This window comes from Megalops cyprinoides, chromosome 4, assembly GCF_013368585.1.
Source record: "Megalops cyprinoides isolate fMegCyp1 chromosome 4, fMegCyp1.pri, whole genome shotgun sequence".
Taxonomy (NCBI): domain Eukaryota; kingdom Metazoa; phylum Chordata; class Actinopteri; order Elopiformes; family Megalopidae; genus Megalops; species Megalops cyprinoides.
The window spans coordinates 21,798,822-21,824,901 of NC_050586.1; the positions used below are offsets into that span (position 1 = coordinate 21,798,822).

The following is a 26,080-nucleotide window of genomic DNA, read 5'->3' on the forward strand; positions in this document are numbered from 1 at the left end:
AACCCACCCCCTAATCAGTCGGCACACAGGCGCTGCCCTCCTCAGATCCCTCCTCTCCCCCTCGGTGAGTCTGACTGCGGTGATAGATGGTGTCATTCATTGCTTCTAATGCCTGGCTGTTCACAAAGAGGTCACAAGGAGGACACACCATCCGAGGAGAGCTGTTCTTTCTACATTTTTGTTCTGTTTTTTTCTTAGAGTTCTACTGCTTGACTTTTGTCTCCTCATTTTGAAACCCCACCAAATCTCTTAAAAACCTCTTCAGCACAAACACACACACACACACATCCTTGCGCAGATACCCACATGCACTAACACACGCAGCTACACGCTCCGGCTATCTCCGCATAGCCCTTGAACTGACTTTGATGCAGAGAGGATTTACTATTTTAAACTCGGTAGGGCCCGGCGCTGCCACAATGATTAGAGGCGTAGAAAAGAAATATTTCCTCTGCTTAATCCCCCCCCCCCCCCCCCGCACACACGCACACACACACACACACACACACACACACACCCATTCAGCTGAGAGACAAATTTCATCTGAGCGGCTCTGTTGTTATCCCGGCGGACAGCCTTTCCGTGACAGAGGGCAGGGTTACAGAGCGATCCTCTCCCCCCCTCACAGTAGACCCCGAGCTGTGGTGGAGGTGGAGACCTCTGGGGGCCACAGGGAGAGGCGAGGGCAGCCTGAATGCCCCACACCCTCTGCTGATATTGACACAGGTGGGCCTGTTCCTCTGCCTCTAGCAGCAATTGTGTTAAATACTTACTCTCACAAGACTTGCACGTGGAGACTTCTCTAGCCCGCCCTGCACACACGTAGAGGCACATCTTTCAACAACAAAGATATATACACACATAGGCACACACACGGACAAGCACTTACTGCACATGTACATAGGCATAAACACGCAAATGTGTATGCCGCATACACACAAATAAACACACACACATACACACACACAAAAGTGCATATTCACACATATTTTGACATGTGCCATGTGTGCAAGCCATGACACACAGACACTCAAAAGCTCATAGATGCACACAGACGCACTCGTGCACATGCATAGACACACACATATTCACACATTGATGCTTGCATATACATACACAGAGACAGGCATACTCATTGACTCAAACAGTTTTTGCACAGACACACACACAGAAGCAAACACAAATGCATTGAGGAGATACATGCTAACGGACACTTTTTTTATGTAGACGGAGACAAACACGCACACACTTTTTACACAGACACACATATAGACACACAGAGCGGGCAGAGGAATGAGCGGGGTGTTGCGGAGCCGCTAAACGGTACCGGCTGTCAGTGCAGCGTGATACGGGCCGCGTCGGAAAGTCCCTGGAAAGGAAGCTGGGTGTCAGAGAATCAGGGAAGTTTGGGAGTTTCAGGCAGTTCAGGAAACTCCTGGTCTACGGGAGGGGGTGCGAGGAGAGAGTTGGAGGGGTGCTCTGAGGGGAAAAAGCAGAGCAGAGGAGGGGGAAAAAAAAGAGGATAGAAAGGAAAAGATTTTGTTAAAGAGTTCGACCACAATTGGAGAATTCCTGCTGGGTGAGGTAACGAGGAGCAAGTCGATGGATCTACAGCCCCTCCAACTGGGCATTTTATCTCTCTCCCGCAGTCTGTTCAGCTCCGCTCAAATCCTTTTATCATTATGAACTACACTCCCACATGCACTTCCAAAGCAGAGAGTATTGTTAACACAATAAGGTCAGAGGCATCCACATTATGCAGTAATTAATCACAAAAAGACTAGGAATGAACTATTCATACAGTATCTAATTTTGTACAACACTGGCGCCACTACAGTGAAAGATAGCAGCAGTAAAAGCAGTGACAAGTAAGACAAACAACGAAGACCTGAGGGCAAAGCCTACCCTTTGTGTGTGTGTGTGTGTGTGTGTGTGTGTGTGTGTGTGTGTGTGTGTGGGTGTGCGTGTGTATGCGTGCGTGTGTGCGTGTGCGTGCATGTATGTGTGTGTGTGTGTGTGTGTGTGCGTGTGTATGCGTGAGTGTGTGCGTGTGCGTGCATGTATGTGTGTGTGTGTGTGTGTGCATATGTGTGCGTGTGCGTGTAATATAATATATAAAAATAATTATGCTTGCAAATAATTGATTATATTTGTTACTGAATCAGTACATTGCAAACTGAAAAAATCAAATCCTGTGCCATGTGGCATCTGTCATGGGTACAAATTGCCAAGCCTGATATTAGCAATGAATTCAAAAGATTGATTTTGTACTTGTAAAGTAAAATTGGTTTTTGCATTGTCAATTCATAAATTACAGATTATTCTTTGACATTAATGCCAAATATTTTACTTTACATTAGTGGCATTTGAAGCTTCTTCAAAAGCTGTGCATAATCCATTACCCATATAACGTAATGACATAAATGGTGTCAAAATATATCATAAATTATTTTATATGTTATACCATAAAATGTGTTATCATTTGCAGAGAGTAATTTTACAAAAAAATGTAATGCATTTGTTGAGTATTACAAAGAGAACAGCTGTAAAAATTAAGAAAAATGTTTCTTAAATGTTGGACATGGAGAAATGTTTGCAATACAGGCAAAACTGATACATACAGGGTCCATTTGCAGAAATATCTTTGACTTTCAACTGGTTAATGTAGATAACACAGGCTAACACAAATATACAGCTGAATTGGTAACATGAACCCTATTAGAGAATCTGAAGCATAGAGAATTGGGCTATTCCATTATATGTTTTTAGCATGTTTCCTCCTGACTCGAGGCAAGTAATATGCTGTCCATTGTGTTCTAGACTGTGTGCCACTAATTGTGTGGCATTTCTTTAGACTGACTTCGTAATTGTCTGCTTTACGTGAGCAGTCTTGGTAAATTGGTCATTAATGTCACAGTGTCTGTGACCACATTGAACCTGCATTTTCAGTGTTACTCTTATTCTCTTTTCAAAATGGGGCCCCAGTCATTTTTACAGATTCATTTGCAAGAGCGGCTTCTTGGGGTTCATCTCTCTTTCTCTCTCAGTCTCTCTCACACTCTTGTCTTTATTTTTCCTGTCACACACAACCATTCATGAATTCACACACAAACATACAGTATTCTCCCACCATCTCTCTTTCTCTTGCTCGCTGCATCTCTGTATAACATGAACAGGGTTTCCAACAATGTCAGTATATTACATGGGCTTGTATTTTCTGTGATTTTGATGTGTCTGACCAGAACTTAGAATCTCAAGTTTGACTGCAAGTTTGAGGTGCCCATGTTTCTATACCCTGAATGTATTTTGATTCAGTGGTTTGTCTGGAACAAAAAAACAGAACTTGTTGGACCGCTAATGGATTTTACCTCCTTGCTAAGATTTTTGGGGATTTTTTTTTGCCTGTTCTGTTGTGAATTAGTGCTGACCCATGAAGACCCGGGCCTCTGCCAGTCCTACCTGTGGTAATCTCCCCCCATCTGGATTGTGTTGGACTGAAATGGAGACCAGAATTTCTTTGTCTGGGTTCCTTCTTTACGGTGGCTTCGGGAAGGGGAAGAGGGGCGTACAGAGGGGGTGTCTGGTGCACTGCTCCAGCATATGTCTATGTGTGTCTGTGTGGAACACAATACCCACGCCCCCTCGGCTACCATCCCCCTCCCACCCCTGTTCTGAGAGCCACGTGCAGATGCCAGATCCCCTGAAATGCTTGCATTTGAGCTATCCAAGTACTGCTTTGCATACCTGTGTGATTACATTGTATTACATGGAAAATTCTGCAACCATATATAACTGCACAGGACATGGACATTGTTGCACATGAACCTAAGCAATCACAGGAGTGTGTAAGGACAGGTGTATCAATAAGTTCTGATGAGAGCAAGTCCAAAATTGAATAAACCCCTCTTTGTAAGTGTGATAATGACATTATATTCAGTGTGATTGCACAGGTGTTAAGGCTATTGGATGAAATGTAGGGCTGTCAGAGTGTCTGTCCCATACCCCTTTCTGTGCAATGCATTAAAGAAATCCACAAGTCTTGCATTAGTTACTATATGACAACTAGGTGAAAGCAAACAATTTCAGAGTTGTTCTATGGCTACTGATAGATTTCTACTCTAGTGCATGCATTCCAATTTTTTCAAGCCTGTACAGTTGGTATGGATGCCCTGTTCAAGAGCCAGTCTTAGCCCTGCTGAGGGTGGGTGTGACCTAGGTACAAACAGTGATTCCTGCATATATGTCCAGGGAATGGGGGTATACAAAATAAGCAGCGTTGAATAAATTGGAAAGGCCCAGGCTTTCTGTGGCCAGTTGTCAGTAGGAGTTTTCATTGCGCCGGTTCTGTTGATTCAGGCTTTGGTTATGCCTTAAAAACTTCCCATGCTTGCCCAGCAAGAGAATCTCTGCTCTGGAAGGGTATTTTTACAAGAGAAAGCAAGAGTCACTTTTAAAAGCAACCCCCACCCCTCTTTCTCTCCATCTTTCTTCCCTCTCTCTGTCTCTCTCTCTCTCTCTCTCTTACTCTCCTTCTATCCTTTTGGCTTCTCCCCAGAGACTGTTCTCTTTGCTGGTCTTTCGTTCACTACCAGTAAGTATGCGAAATGCAGACAGCCAACCTTTGACCCCTCAGGTAGTCATGGCAACAGTGGTGTGGAGACAGTCATTGAGAGGCAGGCAGAGCCTCAGAAACACAGTGAGAGAGGAGGTAGGGGGGAGAGGGAGAGAGAAACGGAGAGCAAGATCCACAGAAAAACCAAGAGCAGACAGCTAGAAATAGGAGACAGTGAGTGAGTGAGTGAGGGAGAGAGAGAGAGAGAGAGAGAGAGAGTAGTTATTAATAGTGTTGGGGCTTTGCACACCTCCAGAATGTTACTGTTGTAACTGGTCTCCCACGAGATCTCCCATAGATCTCAGAGAGGACGGGTCATCTGAGGGCAATCTGTAGCTGACAGACAGTGGTCTGACCCACAGACAGCGGTCTGACCCACAGACCATTACAATTCTCCTTAGATGGATGATAAAAAAGCAGCATTCAGTCCACTATAGAAGATGAAAAGACAAAATGAGATTATCTCTCTTCTGAATGTACAATACAACACACCATTTGTCTTTTTAACATTTAATGCAGGAATGGTGTGCATCTGTGTAGATGTCTGTGTATATTTATGTGTTTGTCGGTATATGTGTGTATACGTACACATGCATTTTTGTGTGTAAGCACCAAAATTCAAAGCTTGGTTCAAGATCAGAAGGACCTGGTAGTATTTGTTTATCAAATGGATGATGGAAAATCTGTTTGTCCCAAAAACATTGAATATTCAGTATGTGGTTTTGGCAAAACCTGAATCATAAAAATTAACAGAGGACAACAGCACTTTGGTTTTTCAAAATGGAATCTCTGTTACATCATGCACTGTACTCCCCCCTAATTTACTCCCCAGAGCAAAATCCGGCCTTTTGGGACACCTTCTGTATCCAAAATCTTCAATGTCACACTTCTCCTCTTTACCCCTACCTCTACTACAGATCGCATGACACCCACATCTCAGTAAGCCCACACCCTCCCTTTCCACTCCTCTCCTGAACAAATAGTGTGCACGTACTAATGAGCCAACCGGCCTGGCTGTTCTTTTTACTTGAGGAAAGAGACCTCCTCTCTAATTGGGTTATTTAGACTAATTAGGTCCTTGACTGAGACTGCAGTTAGTGGAGCAATTATGGCATCAAGGGACATTGACACATTCATCAAACATTCTGCGCGGATGGGACATGGGAGACGGTCGCTCCTCCATATTAGCTTTAGGGCACCGTGAGGTCAGCACACCCAAAACTGACCAGTCAGCATTGCCCAAACAGCAAAAAAGCTGAACACTTATTGCCTGTGGGGGTTAACGATAGCGCCAGGATATAAATCGTTTATGGATTGGTAATAGTAATAAGCTGACTTTTCTTTTTGGGTCAACCATCCGCCCCGTCTTTTTTTTTCTGTTCCTGTCATCCCAAACGACGCACATCTGTTGTCCACCGTTCCTCTGATGGGGTGAGGGCAGCCCTGATTAAAGAGATAAATTTAGGGGGGGGATATGTGAAACATTATTAAGCAGAATGCGAGCACTAGACAAATTGCAGGGCAGCCAGAGCCGTGGCAATTATGCTTTAACCGATCCCTTTCCAGGGGCTGCAGCGCACTTCGGGCCAAAGTTGCACAGCTGTGGTTTTTGAGGGCCAGAGGGTGTCTCGATTTTATTCCAAAAGAGTCTTTAATCTCCTCATGGAACTAATTAGGTGTTTGATGGGACCAAATCCTGGGCCTTTCTTCTTTCTCACAGGGGTTATAAAGTGACCAATTTTGGAAAGAAGCTGACATCTCAATGGCTTCAGCTTTTCTCTCGAACCCTAACTCTCAGCCACAGACTGACACCTGGACTGATTGCTGATTCAAGCTCCTGTCCAATGAGTGACTCCAATTAAGGCATTAAAAGCCAAGGAGGGATGGGACAGTTACTCCTGTGGAATTCCAGCTCTCAGATGGGCTATCCCTTTTAGTTTGTGTGTGTGTGTGTGTTGACAGCTGGACAGCAAGATGCACATGTGCAGTTTTAGCTGCCTGGCTTGGATTCAGTGAGGAGCGGAGCATCGCGAACGCATTTCCAGGAAAATTTAAGTGCCGCTACATTACAATCAGCATTAACGAGCACCGGTCAAAGAGTAATTGTTGGGGGCTTCGCAAATGTAGACTCGTTAGCTGGACCGTGCTGTAATTTTCCATCAGCCTTTTCCATGTTTTACAAGGAACTGTTTCACATGTGCACTGTTTTTGCACAATCCCCCCTTACAATGCCCAGTGTGCATTCTTTGTATGTGTGTGTGTGTGTGTGTGTATAACTGTGTGTGCATGGATTTTTCCCTACCAGCCTGTTTGTCTCTCTGTCACAGCAACTCTGATCTTCTGTGATATATAGGGCAGAGTGCTTGACTTATCCCTGAAACAATAGCTGCATAAATGTAATAAATAATAGCAATGTAATATATATTTCAAAAATTGTATGTGTATGCATTCTGAAGCTCCTGCAAATTCACACCAATGATAAGGTGCGATTTGTCCATCAGATCCTCATTGTTGGACCTGAACACAAGCCTTGTGATTAAATATATCATTATCTACTATCAGACGTGCTGTCTGGGGATCTTTCATTGAGATGTTGATACAGAGGAATGGAATATTAAATAGATTTCACGATCATGGTCAAGCCTAACTATGAAATCCACTGACACATTCTCGCCACCATGAATTTCAATGTCATTTAAATTCAATGTTTACTCGCTGGTGTAGTTTTTCCCTCTGTGATGATTTGCAGTGAGTGGCAGAGTTTCACGGGAAAGAGTAATTTCTCATTCGGTGTAAAAGGAGCAGCCTAGTGTTTTGGCTCAACACTCTGCTGCCCCCTGATGTTCAGAGCTGAAACTACTCAACCAAAAAAAAAAATCAAAGCATCAGTAGACTGATAATCTCTACAACTACAAGAGGCAGCAAGACTCAGGGGCAGGATCTCTTGTTGAAAGAAATTGAGATATTGTAGAGGTCAGAGAGGGATATATGTTTAAAGGGAGGATCAGGGTGTCCAGGGCTCTTTGTCTTGATGTAGGATTCCTGCTAGATCTTATAACTCTCCACAGTCTTGGGACAATTGGTTCATACCTCCCCCCAAGAACCAGTTGAATGATGTAATTCCTTAAAAGGGGCAGCAAATCAGCACGAGGTGAAGAAAAAGGCAAATGCAGAGAGATTATTTGAGATGAGGACAGAGATGAGTTAGAGCTTATGAAGTAACCTTACCTTTTTATCGTATTCAACTCATCCAACTCAACTCCAGGGGCTTAAATCTGTTTAGATGGATGGTCAGAGTGTGTTCTGGGTTCCTTTGGTAATGTGTTTTATTGAATTGTCAAAAGGATCATGCAGGTGATGAGGTCCAATTAAAAGCCAAAGTCGCTGTGTTTGATGTCACATACTGAAACTGTGGTGACCCCACCCTCTCCCTCAAGAGCTGCTCTCCCATTCCAGCAGCAGACCCATGGTTTGTGTTCTGGTTCAGTTTGGTTCCGGTTTGGTTTTGGTTCAACAGTGCTAATCCAGTTCTCTTACAAGGCTGAAGTGGTCCAACTAACTGTGACCAGTCATTATGCTGCCATTTTGACTAATGACACCAAATTGATATAATTATGGTCATTCCATTTGAATGAGCTCTGTAGGAGCTAACCAGCCACTTTTTTCATGCTGAAGAAATCATTTAGCATATTGGTTCATTGGCAAACTATTAAAAACATTCCAAATGCTTAAAACTGATTATACAAAAACAAGAAATACGGAAAAGCAATAATAATGTCATACCAGTAGCTATGAACCAAAAAACCATAAAAGTAGTGTCCAGATCTGACAAACTATGAAGTGCAATATGTAAAGAATATATTTTGATATAAGGCAATCAAATCCAGCCCAGCCAGGAACAGGGTAACATGTAAGACTGCATCCTGAACAGCACACTAGGGTTGGGAAAGTATGGAGGAGAGGAGCGGAGAAAAGAGAAAGATGGGAGGAAAGATGGGTGGGGGTTGCTAGTAAAAGTGACTATCATTTAAACTAGCGAGGGTGGTTTACCTAAAATCTACAGACTATATACTAGATAGCGTGTCTGTGGACTGTGGAGGGAAACTAGAGGAAACCCATGCTAACACAATAACAAATTCACCTTCTAAAGCAAAGAACAACCCCAGAACTATGTCTAGAACTACTAGATAACAGTGGGTTGAGTTGAACAGTGCTACTCTTCGCACCTTTTGAGGAAACTGAAATAGGATTGAAGTTAGCTATCTACTCCAAGGGATTTAAGAAATAAATGTATTATTGGGGTGCATTCCCTATACCAAAATGTTTAACACATTGTATGTGCAGGTTTCCCACCTGAAGGCCACAGTTAAAACATACGAACATGAATTCATATGTCAATTCAAGTGAACGTGAAAACACAGCCAAAAAGAATTTTACATTAAAGTAAAATGTTATTGCTGTATCTTTTTAATATTTTTTCTTATTTCTATTCATTGGTTCTTTGCTTTCAAAGGTGATATTAATTGATGTCTGCTGTGAGGAAATGTGTTTCTATTCTTCTCTATTTTCCCTCTATTTTAGAAAATTTCTATTTCGGTTGTCCAATAAATGTAATATATGTCAACGTATATTAATTCTATGTATGTTTTGATTTTAAATGTAAATATTATTTTTTCATACATTTTGCTCAGAATACCCCAGTTTAAAAGGTCTGTTGGGTAGAGCCCCTAGATCTCCCCTTTCCTTTTTAAAAATGTCTTAAAACACATTGTAGTAACCACACCATTTCTGGAAATGAATGCTACAATATCTGTTTTTTCAAGCGATTTCTTTTGGTATGGAATGAAAATGTAGGGGTTTACATTACAAGTGGCAATGTGTCATTCACTCTACGGCCTTGGAATGACATATTATGGTGTGATGTAGCACAATATTATGTGTCCAAGTAGTCAGTGGCTGGAAAAGGTCTAGTACTCCTTTTTCGCATAAAAAATAAAGGAGCGATTTAAATATTTTGCCATTAGATGGCGCTAAAAGATCAATTTGGTGGTCTGGTTAACGGCAATATTTTTCAGTCTACCGTGACTCATTATCTGCTGTATTTGTGTAAGTCGGTTTACAGGCTCAGTGTGCTGTCACATTCTGTCACCGCTGCAACAAACACCAATAAACATCAATAATTTTTGGCCAGCACAAAGATGCTGCTGAGTTACAGGCACAGAATAAATCAGTGCATTCCTTGAGTGCATGGCCAGTTGGTTTAATTGGGCCTGATAATTGATGCACTCATGTAATTATGGTGTAGAATGGAGTCAGCATCTGCTTTAATGCCATGCCTGGCTGGCCTGCCCTATCTTGTTCATGGAGAGCAATGAAATAGGCTTAACCTCTTAACTAATTAATGTGTACAATAAGGCAATTATGAGCCCAGGTATAATAAAAATCTACCACCTCCCCACCTTTTCAGGACAAGAGCTGGACACCCTTGTTAACTCGTTAAGAGACTGCAGTAGAATGTAGCTAATACATGGATTAAGGACCACCATGTTCACAATGAGAGGAATTCTCATGTTCAGTGAAAAAAAAGTACATGTGTGTGGAGGGGGCAGAAATGAGGTTATTTACTGCTTCTAGGGAGAAAAGTCATGTAGCAGGACAATCAGTGCTAGGACAATCATAACTCACTAAATGTGAGCTTTTACCATTAACATAGACAAAAAAGGCATTCAAATCCATTCAACTGTTTGACACCTTTACCCAAAGTTGTTATCAGCATGCAAAGGGTTAAACTGTTTGATTTAGGCCATGTTCACATATTCATGTTTGCTTTAAAGGGAATTTCAATTGTACTCTAATATTTGAATTGTGTGCCATATACATGTATATACAACAACTGACTGTTGCTCTATGAATGAAAGAGGATGCTCTTTTGAGAAAACTGAGTAAGAATCAGTGCTTGTGTTGCAGTTGCTCATCTGGTATTATCTTTTAAATGCCATCATTATTTCAGTCTGTTCATTTAGCAGCAACAATACTATCAATATTACGTAACAAAAAATGAAAAATGATACATGCATTGTGTCCATGTCTCTAAATTTGAAAATTAATATGTGAACAGGACACGAAAGTTTACAATTTGTTTACGAATAAGGCCTTTATTTCTTTAAGTCTTGAACTGATACAAAAATAATTTTGCACATTTTGCATGTGCCTTGCTACCCTTCTGACACTTCACGGGTACACTGGCTTGTTTTTAGCTTTTTAGTTTAATCTAGAAATGCCTTATACCTTGAAACAGACTTGAAATAGAGGTCCTTGGAGACAGACAGTGTTCTGGCGGTCCTTCAGTCTCCCACTAGCTGCACTGTGGCATGCTGGCTTTTTCCACTCCTTCCATTCTCAGTGCTGTTCTTTTATAGGTCAATTCTCTGAGCATGAAAAATACGGTCACAGCAGGCAGCAGGCGTGCGCGCCGAGCCCCCGGCGATAATGGCGCCTACGCTGTGTCGCCAATTACCATAATCAACCCGCCACGCACCGGTGAAAGCGGGAGGTGGGACAGGGCTCCTCTCGAATCTGCACCTCTCCCGCTGGCTGGAGGAGGTCGTCAGGTGAGCTCCTGCCAGCTAAGGCACAGATCGACGTGGAGCTGCCTGTGGGGACCTGCATGAACGTGTCACTTTCTCCCCCCACTGTGCGCCCGCACCTCCACTCAGCAAAGGCCAACAAAACCCAAGCCTCACCTTATCCTTCTTGAATCCTCTTTGGTGTATACAAATACACACACTCAGGCTCTAGTAACAAAGTGGTGTGTTTTATTCAACAGTCTGACAGTGAAGCCAGCACAATGATCCACGAGCAGCAACAAAAGAAGACAAATAATACTAAAAACATAGCAGACCAGGTCGGGTAAAGTGGCACTGAAACCACAAATGACCATAACTGAAAGGTATAAAAATGAAGGTGATGCATAGGGAGATAAAGGCCAGAGCTACTTCTGAGGCTCTCTTGGAGAAAAAAATGTAACCCCATATTCCATTGGTCCATTGATCCATTGGTCTCAACCATACCTCCCTGGAATAAGGCCTATTTTGTACTGTGTATGTTTGGTGATTTGTTATTGAAAGACAAGGTCAATAGAATATGATGCAGTGTTCTCACCGTATCTGTAACTTAATGGTGATGACATCACATTGTTACAATGTCACTGCGCAGCTGAATGGATGCAATTAGTGTCTTGGATTGAGGACCCCTTCAAGCCATATCTATACAACCCACTACTTTAAAACACACCTATCAGTGTATAGCACAAAGAGTCAACAACTTGAAACAACTGTAAGCTTCTGAGCTTATTCTCACCTTTCATACAAAAGAATCCTAGAGAGACCCTCCCACTGTAAATAAATTCTATTGACTACGATGCAGCAGGCATGCTGTGACACCAGCCTGTCTGGAGTTTGAAAAAGATGGAGATTTACCCACTACATGCATACACACGCACACGCACACGCACACGCGCACGCGCACGCGCACGCGCACACGCACACGCACACGCACAAACACACACACACACACACACGCACACGCACACACAAACACACACACACACACACACACACACACACACACACACACACACACACACACACACACACACACACACACACACATACAGATTGATTGAAAATGTTAATAACATAGAGATTCAGCAAAGCACAGAAATAGCTTTTTCTTATCATGCATGGGTAATGGGTACTAGCTGAGGGGGTGATGTGTTTTGCAGGGTGTCAGTTTCATGTCCGGGGAAAAGGGCTAAATGTCTCAGTGTTGGTGGGTGGATTTGATGTTAGTTCAGGTGAATCAGGTTAGTGTTAATGTGTTAGTTCAGGCCTTAGAGGCAAACTGGGGTTAGTCATAGCTGCAGAAAGCACAGGCTGTTAGTGGCAGAATTACCACAGATGTAATATACTGCTTTTAGACTGGCATCACTATACATGTGTCGCTTGTTCTGGGAAGATGAGGGACTAATTTATGGACTCTTGACAGGAAGGCAATGTGGAAAGCTGTCCAGGACAAACCAACAGGAATAACACCTCCACAGCAACAATGTCTGGCATTATCTGAAAAACCTCAGCAGTGAATTAGTCAGTCAGAGATGGACTCACTAAGAGATGGAAAATAGAATGAGCGGAAAACTCCAAAGGATTTCATTTATCTGCCATTCAACTGTAGGCATTTAACAATGAAGAGCGAAAAGGAAAGTTTCACACTAATTAATGGTAATGCAGATTTTATTCCGATATCTCCAGAAGGCTTGGTTTCACCAGTGTGTCTCCAAAGCACTGTTCCTGCCTGATGTTAACGTCAATTGCATTTAAAAATTCTCCCCATCAAATCCTTTGGAATCAGCCCCCACACTCCCTCTAGGTAATTATCAGTGGTTAGTTGGTTAGTTCAGTCGATTTTCTTTAGAGAACAGAGGCAAGGAATAAACAACACCAGCCTTGAGGGAGCTTTCTTCTAGACTACAGTCACTCTGTCAGTCCTAATCGTCCTTCACAGTTATATTTACATTCACATGAGTAGATTTCACTCCTTTCAGCACGTGAGCCATGGAAAACAAATCAGACGGTAACTATGTGAGACACATGGGGATACAGAGGATGCATTCTCTAGCAAAGTACCATTATCATTACCATTAACTACCATTATCAAGCGCTGGGCAACCCTACTTCGTGAGAACTATTTTTGACTAAAAGGTTTAATGTCAAACATAAGGCTGAGTTATATCAAGTGAACTTAGGGACAATTTGTGGTCAAGGTAAGTAATTCATGACCTTAAATATCTGCAGGATGTAGTAACCAACAACAAGAGTTGCATCTCCCACCCCATTTAGCAGTTTCTAGTACAAACACAAAAAAGTGACCCTGGGTCTCACAAGGTTAATATGCATAGAACACTAAGAGATTGTTTTAATCTAGAACATTGTCGACTGCTCCCAAAGAATGGTGTCGCTCTGTCCCTTCCAATAGATGGTGCCAGAATAAGCTCCTGCACAACACCCATGTCACATGCACTTCACTGATGCTGGCCCAGGTGTCTGTTAGTCATTTCAGTCATGAATTAGTTTAGGCAGACGCATATTAGTGCTAAGCCTTTCACCCAGTGTTAGTGTCTTTTTGTGTGTGGTTAGTAAAGGAAAATTCTTCAATCAAGGCATCCTTTCAGCAAGTGATAGTGGAGGCTGGTGAAATTCAGCAGCTCCACAGAGTGAGTAAAAATAACAGAGTTGCCACCAGTGTCACCACATCTGCAGGCTTTTCACAGATTCAAGTAGGAGGCCAGGGAGTCAAGCAGAAACAGGAAGTGTCATGCGTTAGTTCAGAAGTTAGTAAGAGCCACAGTGCAGTGATTATCGCTGTGAGTAAAAGAGTATCACCTCCCACAAGGCCATTATATAGCCCATCTGAGTGTCGGGAATTACCTCAGATTACAAATCCTTATACCTATAGTCTATCTTGTTTCTGCTTCCACAATGTACCAATGTTTTAAATTGCTCTTGTCCCTACCAGATAAATAACCTAGCACATACAGTATACAGTACAGTAGGGACTGTTATCCTGTGTCTGGAGTTTAGATTTTCACTGTAGCACATACAAAGGTGCACATAAAAAGAGCTGCACAAGATGAAAACCAAGCGCTAAAATGCCAGATCTTCAATAGGGGGATAGGGGACACAACAGACAGGTTGTACGCATTGTAGTGTCCTGGCACAGACACTGCAACCCAACACCTGCACAGCTGGTATATGCACTGCATTTGAATCATTTCATGTTTTCACGTTTTAACCCATAATGCATTTTTATGCTAGCATGACTGTTTCCAGTTTTTCCCACCATTATGTTCTCAAGCAGTGCCTGTGAAGTTTTGAAAACCAGCTGCTTTTCACAGTTGAGGAAAAAAAAAACAGTTGAGAAATCTGAGACGTTTTGAATCATAGAGCCAAACAGAATCAAGACAGGATTTTTCTTTGTTCGTTTATCTGTATTTTTCCCAGTGCCAGTATCTCTCACTGTCCCCTGGCAGCTGTGAAAGTTTTCTGATGGCAGTGTCCCCTGGCAGCTGCAAAAATTAGGATTTAGTCAGGACCATTGCTGGACCCTTGTGCTGAAATCATTCACACACCCCTTAAAGCCCATTTAAGTCATTAAGATTGGTCGATGGTCATCATTTTAAATGGCTTCTTGTTCAAATGATCTTTGACTGCATTAGTTAAAAGTCATCTAAGGGGGTTCTTGAGAAAACAAAACACAAAGTGCTTGTTTGGACACACCAGGCATTTAAATCATTTAAATGTCATAAAGGGCATTTAACTGGTGTGCGCAGCATCAATATGTGCACTCCTCTCCTGGTGTTCAGTTTCAGATAGCTCATGATTTTTTTCCATAAAGTGTAACATTTCAAGCTCTTGCAAGATACATACACTAGTAATTCTAAGGCGCCCTAAAAGTTAAGGTCAATGGAGGTATCATATCAATGAATTATTGAGTTAATTATTTTGTTCTCAGTCTAAACATCCCTTTTGGTTTGTTCATCACATGGCTCCAGCAGGGGTGAGAAAGGGTTTCAGAACCAGAGGTGTGGTCAAAATGGGTCAGAGAGCCCATCAATAGCAGTTAGTCAGCATCTCACAGCTTACAGGAAGCCCAGCCCACATCACATGAGAACCAAACACTAAGGCAGTTAGTACCCAGATTGTTAGAAAACGTTAGTAAAATGTTAGACATTGTTAGTAAGTCCACTGGCACAGAATGCCAGAAAGAAGATGGCTGCAGATTTTTCACAGAATCGCTCCTGTACACATCAGCTGTGCGCATGACTGGTAAAGAAAGCAATGTTCAGAAAGTCACTTGCACTGAAATAAGTAAACACATCCAATAACTCTCACTCACACACACAAACATACATATACACACCCTTTCATCCTCACACATGCGCACACATTGACTTACGCTCTCACATGCTCTGGCTTCCTCACAAATATAAACACACCCACACTAACTGACAATAGTAGCAGCAGGACAAGAGAAAAAGAGAAAAGACCACAGCAGCAGAAAGACATTTACAGTATAGACAGAGAGCGCTTATTTAGCAGGCTTGCAAAGGTTTTAGTATAGTTGGTTAATCTCTGTTAGTAAAGGTTAGTAGCCAGGTTTACTGGCATTTGTTAGTTGTTGAACCACTGATTTAGGTTTCCAGAGCAATAGGAGCAGCTCTTGCATGCAGAATTCACACGACAGAGAGGCACCGAGCAGACTGGAAGAAAAGGAGAGAAATTCTGAACTCCCAACCCTTCAAACAGGTAACATTCCTACAACTTTGCTGTAACTCCTATGCAACATAACAAAAGCACAACAGCATAACAGACATGTTATGAGAATGCAATATGGCAACTTTGAAAAGTCACTCTGAGCACAACCTTCGTAGTTCTGTCACATAACAATAGATTATGCAGTATGTTTAATGGCCTTGGATGGAAGGCAGGATAAAAAAACAGACAGATTTAAGGAAAAAACATCACATAAATTGATTAGTCTGCAGAGTTAGTGTTTTAGTAGGCCAAACTGATAGTAAGAGGAAACCGGTTAGTTTTCACAAAATGAGGGTACAATGCAACAAAAGAATGAAACTGCCCCCTCATTCATTAAGGCATTTTATGGCATTGAGGTATACCTCATCCAATGAGATTTGATCAAATGAGACATTTAGATTATGTTACGCATCTTAGTGATTTCGGTTTCCATGTTCTACTTTTTTACAAAGGCTCTCCTCTTTTTCACCACAACTCTTTATGATTTCCATCATATCATGCCAATTTTACTCCATTACAAACCTTAATAAAGCAGAGGGTCTAATGGAGAAATAATCAAATGAATCTGCAAAAAATGAACAGTCCTCGTATTATCATCTCAAATGCTCCAATCAGATTTCCTTCCATTAATCTACAACCAAATCAGATGAGGTAAAACCCTCAGGTACAGCCCTCCCTTGCGAAGGCCTCCTCTCAACACAACCTGAACTACAATCAGACACACTAAAGCTCTCTCTCACCAAAGTGCTGCTCCACCTCAGGCAAACACCCTGCTCATCCTGGTATTTTCTATCCAACTCTGTCTCCCATCCACTGTAAATCCTTCCATCAAAAAAACAAGCTGACAAAGACAAAAAGGCCCTCAGTCTTATGGCCAGCTTTCCTCTCCTCTTTTGTCACAAATCATACACCTGTCCTGCTAGGTACCACCTACCTCAGCTAGACTACCACGTGGTAAATGCCTGAATCAGTCTTTGAGTCAGAACTAGGCAGGCTTTTTGAGACGTTCTGATGTGGAGCTGCTATGAGTATTGATTCTGCCAGAGCAAGATTTTCTCGCCAGGAAATTTATCTGCACCCCTTCACACGCACCCACAGTGCGCCCACCAGCTTGCTTTAAGGCACCAAAAGAGAATTCCACCTACAAATCCTGTTTATTAGTCCAGTTTGTGCATTTGTGTGTGCGTGTATCTGCAGGCGGTTGAGTATACTGTATGCGTGTCTGTCGCTGTGACTGCTTCTGTGTCAGCAGTGACGAGACTGAGCATCACCTGAGCTTTTATACCTTCCCTGCCCCTCCCCTCAAATTCCAGACAGCCACAGAGGTGGATAAACACACAAGACATATGACTGGGGATGTGAGTCATCTGTCATCGTGCTCAATTGGATCAAACGGCAAGGCGTAACTAATTTGAGGAGCATATTGCTGAAGTCCCTCCACTTTGATGACACTTCATATACGCTGTTGAGTATAAACAGATGCAGACGCAGGTTGGAGCTCAGACCCAGACTGCTGTCAGCACTGATCCTCTTCTTCGGTCGACATGTTGAGCCTCCCTCTGCTTGAATAATTCACTCTCCGGGGGAGGGGGGGGCGCACTCAGCAGGGGATGGTAACAGCTCCGCCGCATGGGTTAGACATACTGCATCTTTTTTCAGAAGAGGGAGCTCTGTGTACAGAGAGATAGTGTGAAAGGCAAGCACTTTTGACAGATGCAAAGATGGAGTGATTGACAGACTGCCCACAGACAGATCAACCGACATAAACTGCAGACAGCCAGGTGTGCAGGTTGACAGATTGGCATCTTGACAAACACAGTGATCAGCAGTCACACAAGCACTCGGGCAGGTTGGCAGGCTGCTGTGCAGACACCACCCCAGCTGCGGATGAGCATCAGTATGACACGATCACAGGGGACAGACTGAGTCGCCAAGGAAACAGAGGGAAATTTTATTATTACAAAGATGGCAGTGGAAAGAAATCTAAGAGCCCCATTTTCGTAGTGCAAATCTGTGAAATTGGCTGCCTTTCGAAAAAGGGCTCTGAGCAGAACTCTGGGCATCTTGAGTTACTGCAGAAAGGTCTCTGAATAAACTCAAGGCTCTGTCTGTCGCCTGGCAGAAGATAATCCCCCTTCCACTGAACTGGGCTGACCTGACAGACACACTTTTTTTAGGCTGCTTTAGCACAAATCAAATATTAAACTTCATCGACCATAAAAGCAGATTAGGCTAATCTGATTTCAGAGGGGCGCTGGCTGCCGATTCACTCAGGCAATAGGAAACCTAAATTGTCTGAACGCTGTACACACTGTACAAAAAAGAAAGAAAAGAACCGATCTCTGTACGTACAGAATTTAACTCAGTGTTCCTTACAGTGTATGCTGTGAGGGCTGCACTGGGCATGCAGAGAGTGGTGGGTTCCCTGGAGTACTGCAGCAGCCTAGGAGAGGACGTGTGGATGCTGAAGTCAGACAGCACAGTGAAGCCTCATGTTTAAGAGCCTGCTGTTTAGTGGATGGAGCTGTTCAAAGGACACTCCAAAATCTCCAGACCTCCTGGTTTGACAACCAAGGCAACAAGAAAATTAGGAAGAAAATCACCATCATTTTGACGTCTTTCAAAGGAGAATTCCACCGAGGAGCAATTACATGATATTCTCCCAGGATTCAGAATGCTCAATGGCCATCATAACAGATTAAAGGCTATTATTTTAAACAACCCAAGATTAAGATTTGTTATTCTTTGGAAAATGCAGTTGAGCATTAAATACCGTTCATCTCTCTGTTGACGTACTTCAGACATGTTATTTCATTATGATTAGTCTTCGTGCTTGGTGGGCAAAAATGTATAATCAACACTATGTCAGAGTATTCATTTCCTATTTGACCATGTGGGATCCTCTTATGAATTACATTTGAGTCAAATCCATCCAGGTCACTGATCCCACCTCAATTCTGGCACAGCTTACTCTGCTTAGCAGCAAGGGATCTATAGTCATTATCAAGTGGTTTCTAAATGTATGTAGTGTGGCCTCCTGCAATGGAAATGTTGTGTGGCCTCCTGCAATGGAAACAGTGGAGGACATCCCTGTGTGAATTGAGTTTTTATGTCCCACTTCTTCATGGCACGGTAGCATTGTCGAGGCCCCCCCTCTGAGGAGCCAGATGGATACACATACCGCAGTTGAGGTAAGGCGTCGTAGGGCCACAAGACCCCTTTCTACCAGCAAGCTCCTGGGCTCCTGAAGAGGAACAGAGTAAAAAGAGAGCAGCAGAAAGTGGAACACACCCTCATGTGACTCATCTCTTGTTCTCAGCCTGGGGAAACCTGGGAACTGCTGCCAAAACAGGGGCTCTGCCAGTACTCAAGGCTGAGATCCTGGACCACACTGACTGGTCTTCACGGCAGAATGCAGGTTAAAACCCTAGTAAGACCCCTCCACACCAATGCAGACTCATGGGATTTTAAGAACATCTGCATTATCTAACTCAGTTGCAATTCTACTTTATTTTTTCTGTGATTCTGAATGAGCATAATTATGTTCCAGTTCAAGAAGTTCAGTTGAGCTGTTATTCTAAACCCACTGTTATACTAAAGTGGGTTTGTAACTTTGATGAAACACCATTGGTGAGAGCTGTAAAAGTAGCCTAACTGTCAGTCTGACTGGGATGTGGAGCAAATGAGTTCCCAACACCAGCCATTAAAGGTTCACTATATCACCTGTTATATCTGCAATATCAGAATGATTCATAACCCACTGGAAAGCTCTGGGGAAGATGCAGGTTGAAGTGTAGAGGTACTCTTGTAGCTTCATGTACAAAAAAGAAATGTGCAGATAGTTTAACTTGTAAATCTCTGGGCGGTTGTTGTGCAAGTTATTAATCTTCTTCCTGTTGCAGAAATAATTTAATTAGACCTGAATTTTTGCATCTCCCTAACAAAACTAGTTTCTGTGGTACTATTCATATGAGAGTCTAACCAGTCTGAATGTCCAGCCATTGCACTGATGAGAGTCCCCATTACGAGGTGCAAGCAGGCCAGGTGATGAAGTCCAGGTGCTAGGTCCCCACATTCTGAGGGGTAAAAGTGTAGATTAGAAGAACAATGCTCTTGTCTAAACGAACCATAGCTCTTATTTGAGTTACAATGTTAACTAAATGTACCCTCTGGAAATCCAGGAAACAGCTCTCTGTAGTTTCATGAAAGTCATGTCATGAGCTTCCTCTAAAAAAGACCAATTCAGACATATATAAATGCACCCTCACCGCTCATAATTAATCATATAAGCTACCATGTCGACCTTACTTGATATTCCATGAATAGAATGTTGAATTTCTCTGTCAGTAACCCGTAAAACACAGCAGTCTACTGCAGCCTTTGTGGCAGAAAAAAATTAGTTTAATCCATCAACCTCGGCAGGAGGAACTGAGGCCGTCACACAGGACAATGGCTCAACGCTCCCGGAGATCTGTCCCCTGGCCCAGCCCCTGGATTTGACCAACTGGAAAACCAAAAAGCAGAGAGATACCTGGATGATGTCTGTGACATCAAGCTGTGTTCAACGACTCGATACCTCATCCCTCTGTGCCTTCTTTCCCTTCACAGTTGGCCAGCTGAAGCTCTCATTGGGTCTCGGGGTCCTGTTTAGGCAGTGGCTGAGGCTGGGGGTGGGGGGAAGATGGGGGGCCGGGGGGCTTCTGCAGGTTTTGCAGCTGCCTTTCAATCAGCCAGGAGGTCATATCTAAAAGGGCAGGAGGCGAGCATGCCATTCCAAGTAACAACTTTGGAGATAATTCAGAATTAAGGCAGAACAACGACCAGGAGAAGCTGGAAAAGCGGTCTTCTGCCTCAAGAGCCACAAAAAGAGACAGGAATGAGGATTAAAACTGAAAGGGAAAAAGCGTTGAGTGGCACCCAGACAATTATTTTTCACTGTCAGTAAGAGTCGAGGGCATGATGAATAATAAGCCATTTTGCTATTCTCCAGCAGCTGCTTCAACTGAGGTGAAACATAATCCATGAATAATAATAATGTTGTTGATTGTCATTAATATTATTATTATAATGTAGTGCTGGTAATCATATCTGAATATGAACCAGTCTGAGAGGATTATGCGTACTTTTTCTTAGTCTGACACAGCACAGCCATAAAATAATCAAATATTCTGGAGAAAACATGCCTCTGTATTATGGCTGCTCCCATTTAAACTGAAATGGTCTACCTACAGTAGAAAAACTGATGACAGTTGAAGCACCTGACTTGGCTGAACCAATTTCCACATGTTTTAAGGAAGGTGAAGACTTTGATTTGAGAAAGCTGTGCACAGGCGACACAAGCAGCCGAAATTTGGCTGAGTATACCTCAGTCAGAGGAGCTAAAGGATTTGAATTATTAATCTGGTTGGTCCTGCGGAAGGAACTGTGTGTGTGTGCGCGCGTGCGTGTGTGTGTGTGTGTGTGTGTGTGTGTGTGTCCGTCCTCTGGTTTTGCTTGTCAGACCCATAAGGAGCTGTTTCTCTTTAATGACGATTCTCTCTTATATACCCCGTTCCCAGAGGTAAACTGCAGACGGAGCGTCTCATCAGATAAACCTCGCGCATCTCCCCCTGCAGTCGCCGCATTATCGCCTGTGTGCAAGCAGAAACCTCGCCTAGCAGCCCAAAATACTGCGTTTCATTATCCTACTTTTCTTCATGGGGGAGGCAGTTCTTTCCTGTTTTCCTTTTGTAGTGATATCACACTGAACTTGCCTTTCTGTATAATTGCATCTCTTAACGGAATCATTTTGTCAAGAGAAAAACTGATCAATCACACAAAATTGGAATTTGTAAAAACGATACCAGTAAACCCTCTGCAGATAATGTTTCTTGTTATTAAATCATTAATTATCAGACGAATCCTATTCATTACAACATAACGTTACATGACGATCATCACCTTCAACCCCATAACTACAATCTACTCAAACTTCGTGATGTATTCAAGGATTTGTGGTGTATTCACCAAATCGCTTTCTCCACTATTGATCACCTTTTCTTGCATTAAACGTTTGTCATTTTCTTGCATTTAACATCAACACCACACCCAAATAACACAAATACTAAAATCATATCCGCATACTCACTCAGTAACACAGTACATTCCAATGTCCGTATTACATACCAAACAAATAATAGTGCATTATGTCAAATAGCCCATGCACCCCTCTTCTATACATCCCACCAAAGCATTCCAAATACCCATCTTTTATACACCTCACATCCTTCATAACGCTTGTTGTTGATGAAAAACATAATTTTATACCGTCTGTACTGCTCATCTTTTCTTTAAAACGCGTCTACATCAATTCCCAAGGGACTTCGTAGCACAAACATAGGCACAGGTTTTATAGGTTTCAGCCGTACCTCTTGCATTTGCGTCGTTCGGTCTGTCCGAGTCTTCGGGCCAAGCACACTTCCGCAGGTAGACCCCACTTGCGTCCATATCAGAGGGGAAGGGGCGCGTAAAGCGCATCCAGCTCTACAGAGATTGTGCCTCCGAACCGCCGCGAGATGGAAAGATGTGGAAGATCACTGGATGTCGCGTAAACTCCTCCCAGCACATGCCCAAACCCCCTTTCCCTCCCCATTCTACCGATCTCCCTCTCAGCAGCCGAGTAGATCCGTTCCCGGTTGTATCCTCGCAGAATTACATGCTTTCAACAAATATGTAAATATTGACAATGTATATGAAGGGACATTGTTTTGATGACCACAGGGGAAATAAGAGTTAATGCTTTAGTGAGTTTTGAGTCAAGAGTTAATGCTATCCGCGGAGACATTTATTTCAAAGGTTATTTTAAAGGTTGAAGGTTTTTTTAATATATCTTCCGATTTTTTAGTCTAACGTGATTGCACCATTTACTCAAATAGTCGCCAAAGTGATCGGAAGGCAGATGAGTTTGCTTCTTAAATACAATGTAATGTTGCCTATATTATGATAGCTAATTATGACAAAATGCCTGTGGCAAAGTGACTTCAGCAGTAATAATAACGTGTAGACGTACACAAACCATTTTCTGTTATAACTCATAATGGGTCAAAATGATGCCATTTTATAGTTTTTGTGAGCTCAGCCGTTAATACGGCTGTGGGTAATGTGCATTGCCCTAAAATCCATTTATGAATCTATCCCTGTTGGAGGAATAGTCTACACCTAACAGGAATATACTGTGGCGTGGGGTTTGCATGGATTCACGATGAACAGTTAAATTGGTTGCATGCTTTATTAAAGAATATAAGGCCCCCAATGGTGCATTAATGACTCAACCCTATTGCTTAACAAATGGTTCCGGTTGAGGGTTACTATTTCTGAACATGTAATGTAATGTTTAATTAACACCAATAACAACAGGTAACTGTCGAAACAGATTGTTGTCTACAGTTACTACTGCAGTTAACCTAGAAATTTGTAAGAAAACACCACAACAAAACAGTACTTTTTTAACTCCAGCACAAAGCATGCTGGGTAGGATCCAGGATAACATTTGCTGGCTTCAGGTGATTTGCCACAATACTGTTGCTAAACTGGTCCTCTCCATCCCCACCAATTCTTGTTCCATCCCCTCTCCACATGACTATAAATTTCAGCCAATGTCTGCTTCAAATTCTGGCACAGGCAAACAGTCTTACAGCCTAACCATACCGCACCCACCTGGGGCTTTTGTCTCTCCCAAAAGCCCCCGATCTTCCACTGCAAGCTGGCAAACTGTTCGTTACATGAGGCCAAGCACTCCTCTTCAGATTTCGCCCCAAAGTGGTGGAATTACCAAGACCAGGACAGCGGTCTTTTTCAATCTTCCCTTAGCCTCTGACAGTTTGAAACTGAAAATTAAACTGTGGTACATTGTGGCAATAGATGTACTTGTTGTGCTTGATTACACTAATTTGTTGTTCGTATTCTACATGCATTTTCCATGGCTTTTCAGGTCAGTTCCAGTTCATTGTTATTGTTAGCGATAATTATTAGAATCATAATAATAGGAGACTGCACTCCATTGCATGGAACAATATGTATGCAATGATCTATTGCATACACATTGTTATCAATTGTTATCTGCTGTTATTGTAAAACATAATACTGGTGGAATGTTGTTTTGTGAAATGATAGCATTGTTTATAAATATTCCTTGAATAGTACAGTAGAACATTGCCCAAACATGGAGTGTTTGGAGTCGACTATGACAATGTAAGCAGGACACACTGTACCTCAGGCTACTAAAGCAAAGGCACATGAGCAGCAAGTAAAGGTGTATGGCTTGCCCAGCCCCTCTTCCCTCTTAATTTCACGGTTTCAGAGGAGCTTGGGCTGGACCCAGATAAGCTTGTCCTTTAGGCAGTTCCCCCCTGAGAGATTTTCCACCCGCCTTCAGGGGTTCAGCCTTTGTGATATGCGGGTCTGAGCCCCCTGTTTTACTTAAACTGTTGTGTAGGAAACAATTTGGGTAGTTTAATCATAGCGTGTTGCAGTGATGGCACAGTCCCTTACATTTGTGGGGCCAACAACACAAACTGAAGTGCCACGTCAGATCACATATGCTGTCCACATGCAGCACGGAGTGCATTTATGTATAATTTTAACACTACTGCACAATTTCAATCTCCCGCATGAAATGTGCTAAAATGGAGTGCAATTCTCGACTGTATGTCTGTGGCAGCCTATATGGTTGATCAAGGAACAATCTGATTGCTGAGGAAAAATGCATGAAATTTGCAGGACTGGATTAACACTACAAGCAACAATTTGGAGGCACAGTCCTTTCAAGCAACAAAGATTGTTTAATATCCAAGATTACATGTCTAACATTTACACGTTACAGAATCAACCCCTCCCTAACATGTAGCCAGAGCAACCGCCTCAAGGACAGGGAACAAAGAGGTGAGGATTGCTGCCTTCCATACAAGTCACTGTATTAATATGGTCAGAAAAAGCGGGGCGAATGCAAAGTGACAGTGTGTGCCTCTGTAAATAAGCAAACCTTGATGTTGTCTTAAAGCAGGGTAGTAACATATCTATCATAGAGGATAGGAGGTCCATTTGTAAACAACAACTCAAACAAAAAACAACAACAAAACAAAAACTTACCTTCCTGTTATAATATAATAATGTATAATTAGTAGTGGTGTAATGGACCATCATCTCATCTCATCATGCAGGCTCTTGTTTTTACATTGAGTTACACTGAAACATGTTTGTGGTCCAGGTGCTTATTCTTGCTTAGGTGTCATTAAAATGTATGGTCAAACACACCTACAGGACAAGCAACTCATTAAAATGACCTAAAGATGCAGAAGAACGTCACATCAGAGCTATGAAGGGCCATATAAGATGTGCATACTCTGAGAGTGAGTCAGCTTCAATGGCAATGAAATTTGTGTGCAAATATTCAGTGCACCGTATGCAAGACTAATGCACAGATCAGTCCTGTTACATCTCAATTTTTCCAAAACCTGTGGATCGCAGATCATCTGGAATATAGGAGGTGTAATTATGTGGGTTTTTGGTATTGGTTCCAGGTTTATTGTGACATCTCAAGCACTCCCTCTACATAATTTGCATTGATTAATCATTGTAATTATGATTTTAACATATGGTTATATTGCAGCAGTATAATATCATAGTGTAATGTTAAAATAATATAATACAACTATTCACTATTCGCAACCTGCCTTGTGGACCCTTGAGTGATTTGGCAGAGATGTGCGTACAATCTACAGTACATTAGAAATCGAAACCATTGTTGAATAATGGCATAGACTCAGCAAGACCAGGATATCTCGTCTGGTTTTCTGCATTGCAAAACATGTACAGGAAAGCAACACACACAGTGAATTGTAAGCACAGCTCAATGCACAGCACTTCAACTGTGGCCAGTGCAGACCTGCAACAGGCAATGTTGTTGAGCGACAGGCCAAGTAAATGTGCAATGTAAATTACAAGAAGGGATACCATTCATCATGATGCTCCTCATGGAAAAGATTTTGCCAAAGCACACATACTTCTTTTATACAGCCTGTCTTACTAAATGGGGTCTGGGGTCAATATGATTCCATTC

General features: G+C 42.4%; 1 long non-coding RNA gene across 3 annotated transcripts; it reads right to left on the reverse strand.

Moving 5' to 3' along the window:
* Window positions 1-15,203: 15,203 nt before the first annotated feature.
* Window positions 15,204-22,570, reverse strand: LOC118776407. Of its 3 annotated transcripts, XR_005004923.1 has the most exons (5): window positions 22,392-22,570; window positions 20,516-20,728; window positions 19,166-20,060; window positions 18,361-18,542; window positions 15,204-17,654 (listed from the first exon to the last, which is right to left on the reverse strand). It is a non-coding gene; the product is annotated as an uncharacterized LOC118776407 (long non-coding RNA). The 3 variants fall into 3 exon arrangements; XR_005004924.1 differs by having other exon boundaries at window positions 18,361-19,228; XR_005004922.1 differs by having other exon boundaries at window positions 18,361-20,060.
* Window positions 22,571-26,080: the final 3,510 nt, after the last annotated feature.